Source organism: Rattus norvegicus, chromosome 2 (genome assembly GCF_021556685.1).
Source record: "Rattus norvegicus strain SHRSP/BbbUtx chromosome 2, alternate assembly SHRSP_T2T, whole genome shotgun sequence".
Lineage (NCBI taxonomy): Eukaryota > Metazoa > Chordata > Mammalia > Rodentia > Muridae > Rattus > Rattus norvegicus.
The window spans coordinates 186105971-186123886 of record NC_141535.1 but is presented as its reverse complement, the minus strand read 5'-3'; the positions used below and the strand labels follow the sequence as shown (position 1 = coordinate 186123886).

Below are 17916 nucleotides of genomic sequence, written 5' to 3'. Positions count from 1 at the left end.
TGATTCTCCTCTGGGACTGCCTTCGGGTCGGGAGGTATCGCTTTGTGAGTGGAGCCAGGAAACACCGCTCTGGAGAAAGGCTCTTTCATCAGCTCTGCTCCCTTTTCTGGTTGCACCATTCTGGTAACAAAACCTTTGATTCCAGAACAGAGGGTGGAGACGTAAATGGTAATGTCGTTTGGGAATGTCTAAAGAATGGCTTGTTTCTTTGGAGAGAAACTACATAGGTGGGCCGGTGCGGCGGGCGGCCGTTTCTCATCCCAAGTCAGGGAAATCCGGGAAGCGAGGAATTGATGCTCGCGATAGTATCGCGGAAGCATCAGGGGGTTACAGAGCCAGAGTTGACATTGCGGCCATATAAATTACACTAAATCAACGCTAGAAAGCTAGTCTCATTCAAAGGCCAATAAATTGAGGCCGCAACCCGCTGCTTGCCCGGTGGCTCGCCGTGATCGTATAGTGGTTAGTACTCTGCGTTGTGGCCGCAGCAACCTCGGTTCGAATCCGAGTCACGGCATTTGGTAGTACCGTCCCACTGCAGCTGTTTTTATTAAGTGAAGCAAAATTCTGATTTTTGTCTTTGCGGTAAAACCGAGTCACCTAAATAATTCCACGCGACTTCTCCAAGGCGAGGATCCTAAACTCTTGGCAAGAGCCAGATCTGCAAAGGAGGCTCTTCTTGCCTCCCCTATTGCAAGGGGGAGGGGGTAGCCCGGTACCTCCCTATCGATCGGACGAGAACCAAACACTTGGAGCCTGTCTCTGCAGCAAATGCTATACCTGAGTGTGTCTGTCGATTCCTCAACAGATGGCCTTGTTACTCGGGCGTCACAAACTTGGTTTTAAAAACAAATTTCTGCCGAAGAAGAGTATCTATTTTCCCAGTAAGGGTCCCTCACACCCTGTGCCATCATCACTGAGGTCTAGATCGAAAAAGACACCAAGGTAGAAGAACCAACTTCCAGGAATACAAGTCTCCGCGCATACGTTCCGCACTATCCGGTTGCCACAAGGACTGTCCTCCACGTCCGCGCGCTAGGTCGGCTGCTCCTCAGTGCCATGCGCCCTAGAAACCCAGCTCTCGGGGTAATTCTATTCAGAAAGAGCCGGAGGAAGCAGAGACCCACCTGTCTTTGTGCATGAAGAGTTATCTGACAAAGGGCACTAAATCATAGATTCTGGAACGTTGCTAATACCGAATAAAAACAAATGGAACGCTTACGCCATTATACACACATACTATAAACACCTAGGAAGAGCCAGACCTACAGAGCCCGGCTAGCTCAGTCGGTAGAGCATGAGACTCTTAATCTCAGGGTCGTGGGTTCGAGCCCCACGTTGGGCGCTTCCCTTTTACTATTTTTTTTTTTTTTAAAAACCCTACCCTTTGTAGTTTTGATTCTCTCAGTTGGGAACAGAATCATGAGCATCTAAATTTTTATTTACACCACTGTTGTTTTAAATTTCAGTAAACTGGTCTTAGGAGGTGAAGGCACAAGGTAATCAGCCTGGGTTAAATGAATCCTTGACTGAAAAAAAATAACAAAATAAAAATCCCTCCAACAATACAATAACAATTAATAATGATAACAATGAAAAAACAAACCTGCAAATGACTCCAAAACTTTACCCCATTTATGCCAAACTCTGGATTTACAAATAATCCAGCCAGGGGTTTCAGAGTCGTGGGAGACCTGGGTCCCTGTTCCATGCCAACCCATCCCTTCACATCATCCAGAACTCTGCTGTAAGAAGGCCTTTAGCTGGACACAACTTGTTCTTTGATGCTTGGGAAATTAAATTATTCATTCATACATATAAAATTAAGTGAAACTTTCAAGAACGAGGACTACTTAAAATAGGCAATTATTTCTATCAAAAGATTGATGACTTTTGTAAGAAAACACATCTTAGTACATACACAAGCACATTAGGAATGATATCCAAGCAATTCAAATTCTTACAACGAAAGGGCCCACTGCAGGCTCTGAGTAATAGGTAAAACTAAGAAATTTAACTTCAAAAGAGTAGGGGCAAACAAGAGTGTGTGGACTTCTGTGAAGGGAGATGAGTGAACAAATAATGAAGGATCGGAACAGCATCTGTCTTTCCATGATGTTGACACATTTAGCCTGTAACCAAGTCTGCCCTCAGGCCGTGTTGGTTTCTGGGTTCACTGGAACCAAATAGCATCCTTAGAAAAACCGCAGCAATTTCTACCCAGGCCAGCACGTTATTAATGGAGTTATTTTGTGCACTGGAGATCAAATCCAGGACTTTTGAGTTCATTATGTAAACTGCTCTCTCATTCAGCTAAGTCCTCAACCCCACCAAACCCTTTTTACTTTTTATTGGAGACAAAAGTCCCACCTATTTGCCCAGGCTGGACCGGAACTCATTTTGCAGCCCAGTCTAGCCCTAGAGATACGGTGCTTCTGTGTCAGCCTCCTATGTTGGAAATCTTTATTTTCTATCTAGAGGGTGAGAGGAATGAGCAAAGCTAAAAAACATAATAGGTTAAGAAGTTAAAATCGCTATTAGAATTAACAGTGGTGGTGTTTGTCACACTTGTGACTAGGACTAGGACGGTGCTCTATTTCTGCTCAGATGTGTGTGTGTGTGTGTGTGTGTGTGTGTGTGTGTGTGTGTGTGTGGCTCTATTTCTGCTCAGATGTGTGTGTGTGTGTGTGTGTGTGAGAGAGAGAGAGAGATAGAGAGAGAGAGAGAGAGAGAGAGAGAGGAGAGACAGACAGACAGACAGACAGACAGAGACAGAGACAGAGACAGAGAGACAGAGATGTTGGGACCTACTTTGGTGTTTCCCTTCTCCCTCGCTGAGCCTTTTAGCCTGCTATAGCAATAAGTTTTTTACACCCTTGGGAGCTGCTCTTAGCCCCTGATTTGGGGCTGGGATTTTCCATGGCACCCTTCCTCCCCCCCTAGCCTGTTTAAGAAGTTGTTTATGCCCCTGATTGGGCTCGGGACTTTCTACCACACAGACCTTTCTTGTTTTCCTGGTTGGGGATTTTCACCTGCCTTGTTTTCCACGGCTTTTGCCTCAGGTATATAAGGAGATCTCAGTAAAGCCTTGGTGGTACTCGCTGGAAACGGGTGACCCGTGTACGTGTTTTTCTTTTTAATACACAGGCCCTCGCCGACTCGGGGTAACAGGTTAGCTATGCAGGCGTAGCTGACACAGAGAGAGAGACAGAGAGACAGAGACAGAACTATGCACATGCATATGTGCATTCTTAGAGAGGGTCTTGATACGTCTCCCTAAGGTCCTCTGATCTCAGCCTCCCAACTACAGATTTTTCACCTCTCTTCCCCTTGGAGACAAGGTCTCTCTCTGTAGAGCAGGCTGCCCTTGAACTCACAGAGACCTGCCCGCCTCTGCCTTCTGAGTGCTGGGATTACAGGGATGCGATACTATGCCCAGCAAATTTCTTGATTTGAAGGGGATAGCTCAGCCTGAGGTGTTTTAATCAGATCACCTCTACCCTGGCAGCAGTCAATGACACTCTGCTGTTTTATTTTCAAAAACTAGGGAGAAATGTAACATGCCAGAAGGTTGTCAGGCCTGGTAGTGCAGGTTTATAATCCCAGCTACCTCCAGAAGCAGAGGTGCAAGGGCCACAAGTCAAGGTCTTACACATTTAGAATGGCAGGCTTGGCCATTCACAAAACTCCGTCTCAAAACTGAGAGTGGACAATACCCCCCCCACCACCACCACCCCAAAAAAAAGAAAAGGAAAGAAAGAGTCTAAAGTAGGTGAATAAATTTAATCCCACCTCTCCTCCTTTAAAAGAGAGGGGAAAGGGAATGAAGCTGAGATATGCATCCTGCAACTGAAAAGAACTACTATTGTAGCTAATATTTAATCAACATTCATGTACTCCAATGTTTCAGAGCGTTTTTCATCAAATGTGGGGTGACATTTGCAAAGGAAGTTTTCCTACTAACCTTTTTTCTACAGTTGGGAAATTGGGTAATTTCTTCAAAGTCATATTCTGAGGGAAGTGGGAGAGGGCTGGATGGGGGACCAGCATGCAATAACGTCATTACATGTGTGAAGCAGAGAAATAGATATTTCGAGGTTCTGGAGTACATTCTGAGACCCCAAACATGGACTATAGAAAAGCTTTTATAGTAGCAGGTTAGAAGCTTTCGTGGAGTGTGTGTCTTCCGGGTATTATTTAAGGACGCTTAATGGCCAGAGAAGAGAATTTTAACTAGGCAAAAGGCACCGTCCCTGGGTGGGCTCGAACCACCAACCTTTCGGTTAACAGCCGAACGCGCTAACCGATTGCGCCACAGAGACATGCAGGGTAAGGGCTTTAAATCCTTTTGCTAGTCTTAGAATATATTTTTGACTTCCGGTCTTTTTAACTATTTCCCGCTTTTGTGGCTTGTCCAACTCGCACTATTCTAGAAACTGAATCCCGACACTGAGAACAGTAGCGGTCTTCAGCAAATTTGCATATTAATCCTGTGGAACTCGGCTCGTGCCCCAGACCTCCTCCCAACACGGAGTTCCAGTTTCTCAGTCTCAACAGTCGCCTGCCCTCTACTGGTCACCACCGCCGCTCACTTGCCCACTCAGGTCGCGTCCCCGCCGCTTGCCCTGCAGCTTCACCTTTCCCAGAGCACGCGGAGCACCTAGGGACACAGCCGCACATGCACACGGAGAGAAAGATTCCACCATATGGCTTCAAAAGAAAAAAATGTCCTAGAGGCCTTTTAGTCCTACGAGGACTACAGAATGAGAAAAAGCAAACCTGTTTTTTGGAGGAGTTTTCTACCTTTCTGAGTTGTTAGAATCTGGCAAGGGTCCTCACTTGGGAACTCCATGTGCACTAAAACCAAACCCATTTCCCCGCCTCTCAAGGTCAAGTGGCCTAGTCCTTGGGTCTCCTCCAGTGGCTTGTGTGAACTATGGGGTGTTGAAAACAAAAAGCCTCGCCTATTATCCAGGCTTATAATCCACAGACTCTGGTGGGCTGAGGCAAGAGGGTCACAAACGCAAGTCCAGCCTGGACTACATTCACCTTGTGCAATTTAGTAACAACTCACCACAAAAATCAAAGGTTAAAAAGGATTGCAGACAGCTCAATGGAAGAGCGCCCACAACCTAATCAAGGACGCAATTAAACCTCGGAACTGGGCCACTCCAAGGGAGTAAGCACGGTTAACTGGTCAGTTTTAAAGTTCTGGGCAGAGATAACGGAAAGGTGGAGAAGCCTTGTCAGTTTTAAGGGGAGCAGATACTGCAGGGGAGAGAAGTGTGCAAGTCAAACCAGCCTGGAACTGGATGTTACAGGTGTGTGGTAATGGGGACATAGGAGCCTGGGAAGTGTGGGGACTTCGATGAGGGTTTATATACGGAACTAAATGCCCGGCTGTTGGAGGTGTTGGTTGTAAGTACAGATAAGGGGAGTTTTTTGTTTTGTTTTGTTTTGTTTTGCTTGTTTGGTTTAGGTGTTTGACACAGGCCTGCAGATAAGGAATGTCCTTACAGACACCGGTAGTATAGATTCTATCGAAAGTACTGAGAGAAATAATAGTAGAAAGATGGCAGAATTGGGCTATCTCTGGAAAATACGATGCTTAGTATAGGACGTTGGTGAACATCGATGCCAGGAAGAAGAGGGATGTGAGAACACTGGGGACAGAGGCAGCCACATCTGACATGAAATTTCAACCTCGAGATTTGAAACTAGGGTAGCATGGCTCCTAAAAAACATCCTCAAAACCTCCTTGCCGCTTTACCACTGCAAAGAAAGTCCACTGTGTATTTGTTTAAAACCAGAGGAGAGATCATGTAACAGGCATAAGACCGGCCCGAATGCCCTCATGATCTGCTGGCCACCCCATAATGTTGTCTTACATCTGCCTCCAAATAGCCCTCTTGGAGCAAAGCGGATCACAAGGGTGGCGACCCATGCCTTGAATCTCAGCACAGAGGCAGGTGGCTCTCTGTGAGTTTGAGGCTGTCCTGGTCTACAAATCCAGGTCAAGGCCAGTCAGGGCTATTGCCTAGAGAAACCCTGTCTCAAAAATCAAAACCCCAAAGCCAAAGACAACAATAACAAAAACGAAAACAAACAATGAATCACCCAAAATGACCAGAACAAAACCCTTCTGAGCTTCAATCCCAGTCCTGGGGTGCAGAGGCAGGTGGATGGACCACAGAGGGTTCTAGGCCATCTTGAACTACTTTGTGTGCAACAAAAAACTAAACAATAAAACCGTTTTTTATCACATTTGCCTCTATCTTCAGTGCATATACCTGCAAATATCCACCTTCACCAACACTGTTTTCTAAACCTGGGATTTTCTTCCTCTCATACATTGCTTTCACCCCACATCACTTCAACAGCCTGTTCTTAAAAGATAGGTCATAAACAGATTGAATTTAAAAACTCAGTATGAACCAGAGATGGTTACCTGGTTAAGAAGTAACACCTGTAAGATCTGCTCTGAGGATCTGACCAGACTACTGATCTCCGAGAACACCCAAACCTCCTACACAGAGACACAACAGAATTAAAAATATCTTTAAAACATTAAAAAACTTAACAGAAAATATAAAAGAGACCTTAAGGAACCGTCCATACTGCCATCACTTGAAAGTACGTTATAGATTATAATGTGTTAAAATAACCGTCATCTTTTGCAGTTGACGCCAATCAGGAAAGGCATAAACGTGGCAAGGTTTTTCTCTGTAGCGCCTCACGTTGAGAAATGGCTTTTCTTAGCAGGTGGCCATTGTCGCGGTCATTTTTGATTGGTATCTCCACAGAGAGAGAGGGAAGAACGCAAGGCAAGTTCAGTTGGTTTGTGGAGAAAGAAGCCGAGGAGGCCAGTCACCCTCCAGGATGAGCGTTATTTGGAGGGAGAATCCCGAGCCCACGGGTGCCGTGAGCCTTGATCCGGGAGAGCAATCGTTCGGGGCGTTAGGAGAGAACCAGCTTCAAGTGAGGGAGCTGGAGAGGGACAAAGGGAAGGCGACTCGTGTGTGTATATGTGTGTGTGTGTGTGTGTGAACGGTATTCCCTGCCCCAGCCCCCAAGATCTGTGCTCCGAGTAGGAGGAGCTACCAGTTCACTTGTCTCAGGGGACAAAGAAACTACAGGTTGAGGGGCCCAGGCCTGACTTCTGGCAAAAGCAAAGTCGCGGCCGAGCTTTCAAGTTAAGAAAGACTGGTGTGGGTGGGCTTTGCTTGGCCTCAGTCCTCACAGCCAACAGGCCCAACTAACACAGAGAAAGATCCAGAGGCCAGCTTCAGGATTCACAGTTTAAAGCTAAAGAAGGTAGCAGGAGAGGGTGCAACAGCATGAAGGGATAAGATACAGGAAATAGAAAGAGTGCGGGTTAGTTCTTTCTTTTATACCAGAAATGCCAGGGGAGAGCGCGAACGCAGTCCCCCACTACCACAAATTATGCAGTCGAGTTTCCCGCATTTGGGGAAATCGCAGGGGTCAGCACATCCGGAGTGCAATGGATAAGCCTCGCCCTGGGAAAACCACCTTCGTGATCATGGTATCTCCCCTGCCAGGTAAGTATGCTTTCCCACCGCACAGCCCCGACTCACGGACGCCGCCACTCCACTCTTAACGCACGGTCACTTCGCGCCGCCCGATCGCGGCCTCCCCCCGGGCGTATAAGTCTTCCTGGCGCTCCGCTCGCACCTGGGGACCCGCCCTCCCTCCCACGCCGCGCGCGAAATCCCTCGCTTTCCGCGGCGGGTGCGGACCCGACAGCCCCTGCGCGACCCTTATCTGCATAGACCACGCCCACACACTGACATCAAGGATGACGTCCCAGTCATTCCGGCTTCCCTTCTGGACCAGGCGAGGTCACCCTGTCCTGCTCTATTCTGCGCCTCACCTGTGTAGAATTATTTTATTAGTACACCGGCGTTGTTCTTTTCTAATAGTTGTTACCCAAGACACCTGTCCATTTTGCAGATTTATATTTTTTCTTCTAAGAGTGCAGGGCATGCTAATAGCAACCATGACATAATCGTTGTGACCCAGAGCCTAACCTAGCCCTAAAAGCTGCTTCTAAGTCGGGGTTGTCTCCTTTTATTATAGAAATGGAGGGCAATCGTTGACATATTTTTAAAACGTATCTTAATAGAGGTACTTAAATTAAACGCTATAACATTTCTTTTAGCCCACCACCCACCAGACATAATGGAATGAAAAGGTTAATAGGGTAAAAGAGAATGTGGACCTCTTTTAGAAATCGTTCGGGAGGGGCAATTTCAATCTTCCTTGTCGGGATAGAAGTTTAGTTTACACGAATCTGCAGCGGCAGCTTGATCCACGTGCAAGCACCGTTTGTGAATCAGCAGCCACAGCCCTACCCAGAAGTAACCGCAAATTTCTTACTCGGTCCGAGTCCAAGTAAGCCACGAAAAGCCACCGGAACACCACCCCAGGTATTTTGGAATGACTTCTCCCCATGAAGTCATGACAAATGTTCCATTTCCTGTGATACACCTTTTTTTTTTTCTTTTTCTTGAACGCAGCAATTCTCAGTTCCTACGTACCGAAAACAGTTACAAAGATGTTAGGACAGAGAGGTGGGCAACGAGGGACTATTTAAGGATTTAAGATAATTCAAGCTGATTTGTGTCTAGAGCACCTTGAATACGCAAACTCCCCGCAGTCAAGACAGTTCAACAAGCCAAAGGGGCGAAGGGGAGGGGCGTGGCGTGTCTCCTGGGATGGAGCGTGGTCTGTACAGAATAGGGCAGGACAGGGTGACCTCGCCTGGTCCAGAAGGGAAGCCGGAATGACTGGGACGTCATCCTTGATGTCAGTGTGTGGGCGTGGTCTATGCAGATAAGGGTCGCGCAGGGGCTGTCGGGTCCGCACCCGCCGCGGAAAGCGAGGGATTTCGCGCGCGGCGTGGGAGGGAGGGCGGGTCCCCAGGTGCGAGCGGAGCGCCAGGAAGACTTATACGCCCGGGGGGAGGCCGCGATCGGGCGGCGCGAAGTGACCGTGCGTTAAGAGTGGAGTGGCGGCGTCCGTGAGTCGGGGCTGTGCGGTGGGAAAGCATACTTACCTGGCAGGGGAGATACCATGATCACGAAGGTGGTTTTCCCAGGGCGAGGCTTATCCATTGCACTCCGGATGTGCTGACCCCTGCGATTTCCCCAAATGCGGGAAACTCGACTGCATAATTTGTGGTAGTGGGGGACTGCGTTCGCGCTCTCCCCTGGCATTTCTGGTATAAAAGAAAGAACTAACCCGCACTCTTTCTATTTCCTGTATCTTATCCCTTCATGCTGTTGCACCCTCTCCTGCTACCTTCTTTAGCTTTAAACTGTGAATCCTGAAGCTGGCCTCTGGATCTTTCTCTGTGTTAGTTGGGCCTGTTGGCTGTGAGGACTGAGGCCAAGCAAAGCCCACCCACACCAGTCTTTCTTAACTTGAAAGCTCGGCCGCGACTTTGCTTTTGCCAGAAGTCAGGCCTGGGCCCCTCAACCTGTAGTTTCTTTGTCCCCTGAGACAAGTGAACTGGTAGCTCCTCCTACTCGGAGCACAGATCTTGGGGGCTGGGGCAGGGAATACCGTTCACACACACACACACACACACACACATATACACACACGAGTCGCCTTCCCTTTGTCCCTCTCCAGCTCCCTCACTTGAAGCTGGTTCTCTCCTAACGCCCCGAACGATTGCTCTCCCGGATCAAGGCTCACGGCACCCGTGGGCTCGGGATTCTCCCTCCAAATAACGCTCATCCTGGAGGGTGACTGGCCTCCTCGGCTTCTTTCTCCACAAACCAACTGAACTTGCCTTGCGTTCTTCCCTCTCTCTCTGTGGAGATACCAATCAAAAATGACCGCGACAATGGCCACCTGCTAAGAAAAGCCATTTCTCAACGTGAGGCGCTACAGAGAAAAACCTTGCCACGTTTATGCCTTTCCTGATTGGCGTCAACTGCACTCGATACATGCCTATACTTCTGCAAAAGACGACGGTTATTTTAACACACATTATAATCTATAATGTACTTTTAAGTGATGGGAGTATGGACGGTTCCTTATCGTCTCTTTTTTGTATAAGGTGCATTTAATAAGGCCAGTATACAATGAGCTTATAATGAAGATATTTGTGACAAGTTTTCACCTGTTTTTCTTGTTTGGTTTTGAGCAAATTCAGTTAATATTTCTTAGTGTGGTATGGAGACACAGTGATTTTGGACTTTTTTTTTTTCAGGGGCTAGGCTCCCTTTGCCTGGTAAGACAAACTTGGAGGATCTGGTCTGATTTCTGGGAGACAGGCAGAGGCAGCCAGATGAGGTGTGTCTGTGTAGTCTAGGAGCTAACTGCAATCCATTTATTTGGCAAACAAGGGAAGAGTCTCAGACAGGTCAAACCTTGTTAGAAGATCAGAAGGCCATTTTCTTTGGGCACCGCCAGGAACAGCCCCGCCATCACTGAATCTGCTTCTACAGCACTGCACTGTTTGGACTGCCTTTGATTCCAGTTCCCTTTCAAATCCCATGGTTACACTGCCTTTGGCTTGCTGGAGCTTTCCCACATCCCTGTCTCTCAGTTACTGTGACTAAGGCAGTCCCCCAAGTTGCATGGTTTGAGGATTCAAATTCTCCTGTCCTGGCACTACCCAGGTCTGACTCTGCTCAGCTGCCTTGGGGGTGACAGGGTGGTATAGTCATAGACTAGAAAGAAAATTCTATTTTTAAGAACTTTTAAAATTATTTATTCACTCAGTATATGTGGAGTTTAGAAGACAAGATAGTCAGGCCAAGTGGCCTTTACTTACTGAGATATCTCTCTGGTTCCAAATTCTACCTAAGTTGTTCCTCTGGTAGATATAGACCCTAAGGGCACCCTTGTGCTGCTAGTAAAGCGTTCTTCCACAGAGCTCCAGCTCTTTTCATCTTTTATTTGGTGGAAGGGCATTGCTGAATTGCCAGGACTGGCTGAGAATTCTCTCTGTAGTGTACACAGGTCTTGAACATTTGGTCCTCTTTGGTGATGAAAACAATGTGGAAGTGTAAGCTGAATAAACCCATTCCTCCCCAACTTGCTTCTTGGTCATGGTGTTTTGTGTAGGAACAGAAACCCTGACTGAGACAGGCATCCTCATCTTCTTCTCTTCCTAATTACAGATCTGGAACTGCTGTATCAAAGCCCGAAACCTGGGAATACACTGTAGATACAATTCCCTGTTGTTTTCAAAGGGGGGGAGGGGGGGAGTCTTACTATGTAACTGGGCTGGCCTTGAACTCACAAAGTTCTGATTGCCACTCCCTCCTGAGTGGTGGGATTAAGAGTGTGTACTACGATAAAAGCCTTATTTTTTTTTTTAATGTTTTCTTATGTGCAACTGAGTGTTTTGCCTGCATGTATGAATGTACGTGTGGCACATAGTTTTTTGGTGTCTAAAAAATGTAGGTGTTCTGAAAATGCAGTTACAGATGGTTGTCAGCAACCAAGTAGGTACTAGACACCACACCCACCCAGGTCCTCTGCAACAGCAACGCTCCTGAGCTAATTCTCCAGCCCCTTCTGCTTTTTTTTGTTTTTGAGACAGGGTTTCAAGGAGCACAAGCTATTCCTGCTGATGTCCCTGACTTTCAAGAACTTCCTAAGTGTTTAGATTATGAAAACAGGCCACACACTGGCCTCCACTGTTTAATTATTTACTGTGAATGGTGTGTATCTTCGCTGCCACTTCATACAAGAAATCTCAAGAGGGGACCCAACCCAGAACCAGTACCCATGCTATACAGGCCTGTGTCCCTTAGGACAGTTTTTCTTTACTAGGAGGTTTTTCTGTGTAAAGGGGTACCTATGCAGAGAAAGGCCAGAGGACAGCGGTCTTAGAAACGAATTCCAGGCAGGTGAGACTGCAAGCAGGCAGTTTCCCCTCCTTTCCCAAGACTCTAGCTCTTTCTTGGTCTCCCTGGCTCCTGCCTTCTGAGTTTCTATCTACCCTACACCAGACCTTAAGGTTCCTGTCCCCCATTTTTTGGGCCCCTTTCTCATTCTCTTAGTGTCTGCTTGCCACTCTGTGAGTCGGCTGCCTACCCTGCCTCTGCAGAGCCCAGGCTGAAGATCATTGGTTGGTTCCAGCACAGACTGTGGGAAAGGAGGAAAACAGAGAGAAGACTCGGGATGAAGATCTCAAAGAATTCAGTGGCCAGAAAGCCTGAAGCCCCTACCCACGAGGGGTGCACATGAGAGACAGACAGGACATGAGAAAGTACGGAGCACAAATGCAGAGGAAGGGAAACTACATGAATCGCACATTGAAGCCATGACTCTCACAGCCCTTTCCCAGCCCCGTCACCCACTGAGAAGTGCTCTGAATGAATGTTCTTTGTTGCTTCCTATGCATGGGTTTCTGCTACAGCTCCTTTTTCTGGTCCACAATGACCTGGAAATCCCAGCAGATGCTCTCTGGTCTCCTAATTCACAGGTATAACAAGACCCTGCTCACTCACCACTTAGGACCACAAGCACCCAAAGGCTGAGAACAAAATGGGGACAGTCTGTCAAGAACCAGATATACCCGCTCTGCCCCTATTGGGTCTCCATCTCCCCCAGTCTCTCTCTGCCCTCTTTGGCTTCACTCCTGTGTTCCTCTTCTGTGTACCCAACAGTGGGAGCCATGGCTTCCTGTCTCCCCACGGACACCTGCCCTTTCTGTCCATCCTCATCCTCTTTCTTCCCATCATTTCCTTTGGGCTCTGTCCCCTTTCCAACGTCACTGCTGCTGTCCTGTATGGATCCCTGCTCTCTGCCCACATCTCTCCATGCATCTCTGTGACTCTCAGGATTCCCTCCTGGCCACACACCTGCCCTCCACATTGGCTTCCTCAGCTTTCCTGCATCTCATCTCCTCCACTCTCTCAGCCTTTGCTATCTCTACTGTGAGGTGTGTCTCTGGGCCTGTCTCTCCTTGTCCCTCTCACAGTCAACGAAGCAGGCTGGCATGACACAGACCTGTGCTAAGGAACAAACGAATGATGGACGAACACACAACTCTTCAGTGGTGGCTGCACCCGGCACACTGCCTGGACCCACTGAATGGGAGCTTTCCTGTTTGGGGCACAACGCCTCAGAGACAAGACATTATAAAACCGATTGTATTTAGGTTACATCTCAGCACTTATTCATGCTGCAGACCCTGTGACACAGAGGACACTTGTCTTCTCTGTGCAGCAGCCATTCCTGGGCTGGGGGATCCCAGAACCTGAGTTCCCAGCAGCCCTGCTCCTCAGGACCTTCAGAGAACCTGCTACAGCCTTCAGTCTTCCGCCTGCTCTTCAGTGACGAGCTTTCTCTTTCCCTAGGTGGTGCAGAGGCCAGATTGGACCAGATTGCAATAGATAAAGGCAGGTTGGTAAGGAGGCAGCTCTCGGTGGGTTCACCGACCTCACAGGTGGAGGTCAGTGAAGTTGCACATCCAGGCTAAAGCAAGGGGTCTTTATGGGTCATTGGTGCGGGATGCTGATGTGTATCTGGGAGCTGGAATGTGTCCATACACGGTCACAAACTGAGCCCCAGGGTGGGCACTCCTGGGTGGGTTTCTGGAAACTCAGAGGAGTGATGACACGTTAGCTAGGAGTTTTCTCCAAGCATTCGGGGGAGTTTTCTCTTTGTGGGTGGGGTAGGGGGAAAGGAGGCAGATGGGGTTTCCTAGCTTGGGAGGGAGGCAGGGAATGATCAGGCTTCCAACCTAACATCAAGTTCATTTTCAGGACAGGAGAGCCTCCGTCTCAGGGAGGAAGCAGGTAAACCAGAGGATTCAGACATGGGCTCTGATGAAGAGCAGGCTATACAGAAGCAACGCTAGGGCCAGAGGTCCGGGGCGCACTGCTAACACTCAGGGAAACCCAGCCAACCCAGCCAGGCCTCCTGTCCACACCCCCACCCCCCAACTCCCCACCCCACCCCTGTGTTCCTGTCTCCAGTGATAAGGATGCTCCTCCCTCTCTGAATCTTAGTGAAAGCCCCTCCTGTTGACAGAACTATTAGAGCAGTGGTCCTCAACCTGTGGGTCGCAACCCCTTTGAAGTCACATATGTGACATCTTGCACATCATACATTTACATTACAATTCATAACAGTAGCAGAATTACAGTTATGAAGTAGCCACAAACCAATTCTATGTTTGGGAATCTCTACAACTTGAGGAAATGTATTAAAGGGTAGTAGCCTTAGGATGGTTGAGAACCACTGTCTTAGAGAGCTGTAAACTCACGTCCACACAGGAAATCATCTCAGATAGGGGACAGAGAACAAACCGAAGTGGGAAACCACCAAGGCCATACCCTAGCCAGCAAATTTGGTGGGGTTACTTACAGAAGCAGAAACAACTCAAGGACAGCTCATCATCAAAGCCCTTCACAGCATGGATGGCAGTTCACAAAAGCTGGGAGCCTGGAGTGCACTGCACAACCTGCAGGCAGCTCAACAGGTAGGGCAGTGTGCTTGCCAGGCAGCTCAGGTGGTCTGAAAGTCTCTCTGCAGTCTTCACAGCTTATGTATACCGTTGTGGAGGGAGGGCCCTAGAGAAGGTCAGTTTCAGGGACTTCCTGAAGTTATTGAGTTGTTTATTGCTTGAGCATCCTTGCAGGATACACTGTTTCACTTCATTTCCTTTTTAAAAAGCATCCTGTGGGGTTGGGGATTTAGCTCAGTGGTAGAGCGCTTGCCTAGCAAACGCTAAGGCCCTGGGTTCGGTCCCCAGCTCCGGAAAAAAAAAAAAAAAAAGCATCCTGTGTCTGAACTCCCCGTTAGAACAACTGTTGTTTACTTCCCCTTTAAATCTGTCTCTTAGACAGAGAACCTCCAATATGGAAGGCCTTAGTCTCCTACGAACTGCTCAACAGCAACACCTCTCCCATGAGAGTCTTTGGCACCTGCTTCCAGGGAGAAAGGTGGAGGAGGAGTGAGTGCTTCCTGTGTAACATGATTAATGTACCAAGGTGCCATGTTTAGGGCCAGTGTGTCCCAAACCCATCACATCTAAGATGCAAACCCCAGAGTTCAAAATAGTGATACAAGTGACTGTGAAGGTTAACCTCAAATGCTTACTTACAGCTATACAAAGGAATGTGAGTTTGTATACACTTTTTCTCTCAAGTTTATGTGTCCAATGTTTATTATAAAAACCACTTCTTTTTACATTTCAATGTGTCCCCTAAGAAATGCCATTATCCATGAATGCAGTCAGCATGGTGTGTGGTACATATCTTATCTCTGATAACTATTGCTTTTCCTTGGTTTCCCAGTCTCTGCACAAGGCTTTGAGAAAGACCTGCAGAGGCAACTTGGAACTTGTGGGGTTCCTCCTTAGGCCATGCCAGAGACGCCAGCAAGGAGGCTGCTCCTCAGAGACCTCTGTCCATCTCCCTGAGCCTAGACCAAAGCCTTTGCTGCAGGATGAAGATGCGCTCTAGCTGGGAAGGCTTCTGCCTGGGGCTCCCGATGTCAGCAAACACAAAATGTAGGAAGGGAACTTCCCTGCCGCATCTGATCCAGCCTACACCCAGCCTATACCGACAAACTCGCTCACAAGCACGCAAACTTCCTGGTACAGTTTACTAGTGCAGGAGACAGCGGTTATTTGTTGAGTTTGGGGTCCAGTGATTGGCTGAGGACCTGGAGGCAGGTTGGTAATATGCGGCAACTTTGCTCTCTATAGTCTGCACTGACTCATGTGGGACTGTCCTATTCCCAGTCTCATATCTCAAACACAGGGTTGAAAAGTCTAAGTTTAATGAAAGAAAACAACCTTCTTTTGAGTAAACAGAAAGGTCCCACCGAGATTTGAACTCGGATCGCTGGATTCAGAGTCCAGAGTGCTAACCATTACACCATGGAACCCATACACTGTTTCTCCCCTCTATATGCTTACTCCTAGAACTGTGGAATTGACTACCATCTAACTTTTCTTGCCTGTCCTAATAGGTTTCTCCTGCACATATGAAAACAAGATCAATTTTACTCAAGTTAGAGCTGGTTTGCATGTCTTACAATAAATATTAATTTTAAATGAAAAGCAATAATATGGGCCTGCTCCTTTAATTCCAAAGCTTGAGACACAGAGGCAGGTATATATAGCTCTTTAACTTCCAGGCTTCCAGCTCTGTAACTACCAGGGCTACATAATGAGAGACCAGGTCTCAAAGAACAAAAGCATGGGGTTGGGCCAGGTGAGAGTGTAGGAGTGACTGGAAATACATATTAAAATACAAATGTTTTAAAGAAATAAATATTTCTTGAAGCACTTTGCAGTACTGGACTCATCCCGCATGCGGGTTTAGCCCTACTGGCAGAGCAACAGAGGAAACTCCCAGAGCAGCAAAACAAATAGATACAAGATGGGTTAAGGTGGGAGGTAGCTGGCTGGAGATTAGTCCTTTCCTTACTGGTGAAGCGACTAATTTTGCTACTGTGTTTACACTGGGCTATCCTTTGCTAAGTAGTAATATTCTCAGCCTGATAACATCTCCAGGAGAAAATTTTCTTTATTTTTAAAAATGACACTTATAGTAGTGGGAGGGGCACCTTTAATACATCAGAGGCAAAGACAGGCGGATCACTGAATCGGAGGCTAGCCTGGTCTACAGATGAGTTCCAGGACAGAGAGAACTACACAGAGAGAGCCTGACTTGACACCACCCTTCAAAAATAACACTTGTCTGTGGGGAAAATGACTAAAATTTGTGCCTTATCACCATTCCCGGTCCCCACTGTGGCTGCTTTGTTTGAGAGTGAGCAAGCAACTCTTTTTTTTTTTTTTTTTTTTGGTTCTTTTTTTTCGGAGCTGGGGACCGAACCCAGGGCGTTGCGCTTCCTAGGCAAGCGCTCTACCACTGAGCTAAATCCCCAGCCCCAAACAAGCAACTCTTAAATCGCCCACATCAGACTAATTAAACATCTATTTTTCCCAGGTATGGTAGTGCACTCCAGCAGAGACAGGTGGATCTCTGTGAATTCAAGGCCAACATGGTGTACAGTTACAAAAGAGCAGAAAACATTAAAACAAAAAACTTTTGCTATTAAGTTTGTCACAGCTTTCTTTCCGCTTCATGGGACCTCCCAGCTCCATTGACGCTTTGTGTAGAAGGTGAAGGTTGTATGAGGCTATAATGAATTTGTGACAGACATGGGATCATCTGATACTGATATATCTCAAGAAGGGAATCTAAAGGCAGAGGGGTTGCTGCTCACCCTTAATCTCAGCACTCAGGAGGCAAAGGTGAGGCCAGCTGGTCTATAGAGTAAGTTCTAGGACAGCCAGACAGTGACAGTAAAACTCCGTCCTGAGAGGCAGTGAGGGAATTTAGAATGTAAACCAATATGGAAAGAAACACAGGAATGCCTGAAGCCTTCCTCAGTTTCTTTCTTTCTTTTCTTTTATTGTTAGGGTGGGGTGGGGTGTGGTTAGGGGAGTTTCAGACAGGGCTTCTCTATGTAACGGAGCCCTAACTGCCCTGGACTTGATGTATAGACCAGGCTGACATCCAACTTTAAGAGATCCACTTGCCTTCGCCGAGTGCTGGTATTAAAGGAATGCACCACCACACCTGGCCCTCTTCAATTTCTAAAATATAGGTCCATGCCTCAGATGTCAGATATTTTCTGTAGACATACAACATTGTGTTTTATATAACCTTGAACATTGCTGCCTGGGAATTGAGCTTCTCTGTTGAACTGCTATCAAACTGGCTACAAGAATACAACTGAAGGGTTAAAATTTCTAAAAGTTAGTCATGAACAAAGTCCAGACATGCCTGAGAGAATTTGAGATAGGGCTCACTGGCCCGACTATCAACTCCCAAGGACACTGGCCATCTGGAGCCACCCCCTCCCCTTCCTTCACTCCCTGAGGATGGGTCATCCCCCTGCTGC

At 47.5% G+C, this 17916-nt stretch overlaps 6 non-coding genes across 6 annotated transcripts; 3 read left to right on the top strand and 3 right to left on the bottom strand.

The window, feature by feature from the left end:
• The first annotated feature begins 445 nt into the window (after positions 1-445).
• Positions 446-517, top strand: Trnah-gug5 (transfer RNA histidine (anticodon GUG) 5). The gene has a single exon. It is a non-coding gene; the product is annotated as a tRNA-His (tRNA).
• A 755-nt stretch (positions 518-1272) lies between these two features.
• Trnak-cuu7 (transfer RNA lysine (anticodon CUU) 7) lies at positions 1273-1345 on the top strand. Its single transcript has one exon. It is a non-coding gene; the product is annotated as a tRNA-Lys (tRNA).
• Positions 1346-4248: 2903 nt separating this feature from the next.
• Positions 4249-4322, bottom strand: Trnan-guu6 (transfer RNA asparagine (anticodon GUU) 6). Its single transcript has one exon. It is a non-coding gene; the product is annotated as a tRNA-Asn (tRNA).
• Positions 4323-7403: 3081 nt separating this feature from the next.
• On the bottom strand, positions 7404-7567 carry LOC120101299 (U1 spliceosomal RNA). Its single transcript, XR_015678542.1, has one exon. It is a non-coding gene; the product is annotated as a U1 spliceosomal RNA (small nuclear RNA).
• Positions 7568-9068: 1501 nt separating this feature from the next.
• Positions 9069-9232, top strand: LOC120101288 (U1 spliceosomal RNA). The gene has a single exon (XR_015678449.1). It is a non-coding gene; the product is annotated as a U1 spliceosomal RNA (small nuclear RNA).
• Positions 9233-15813: 6581 nt separating this feature from the next.
• On the bottom strand, positions 15814-15885 carry Trnaq-cug3 (transfer RNA glutamine (anticodon CUG) 3). The gene has a single exon. It is a non-coding gene; the product is annotated as a tRNA-Gln (tRNA).
• Positions 15886-17916: the final 2031 nt, after the last annotated feature.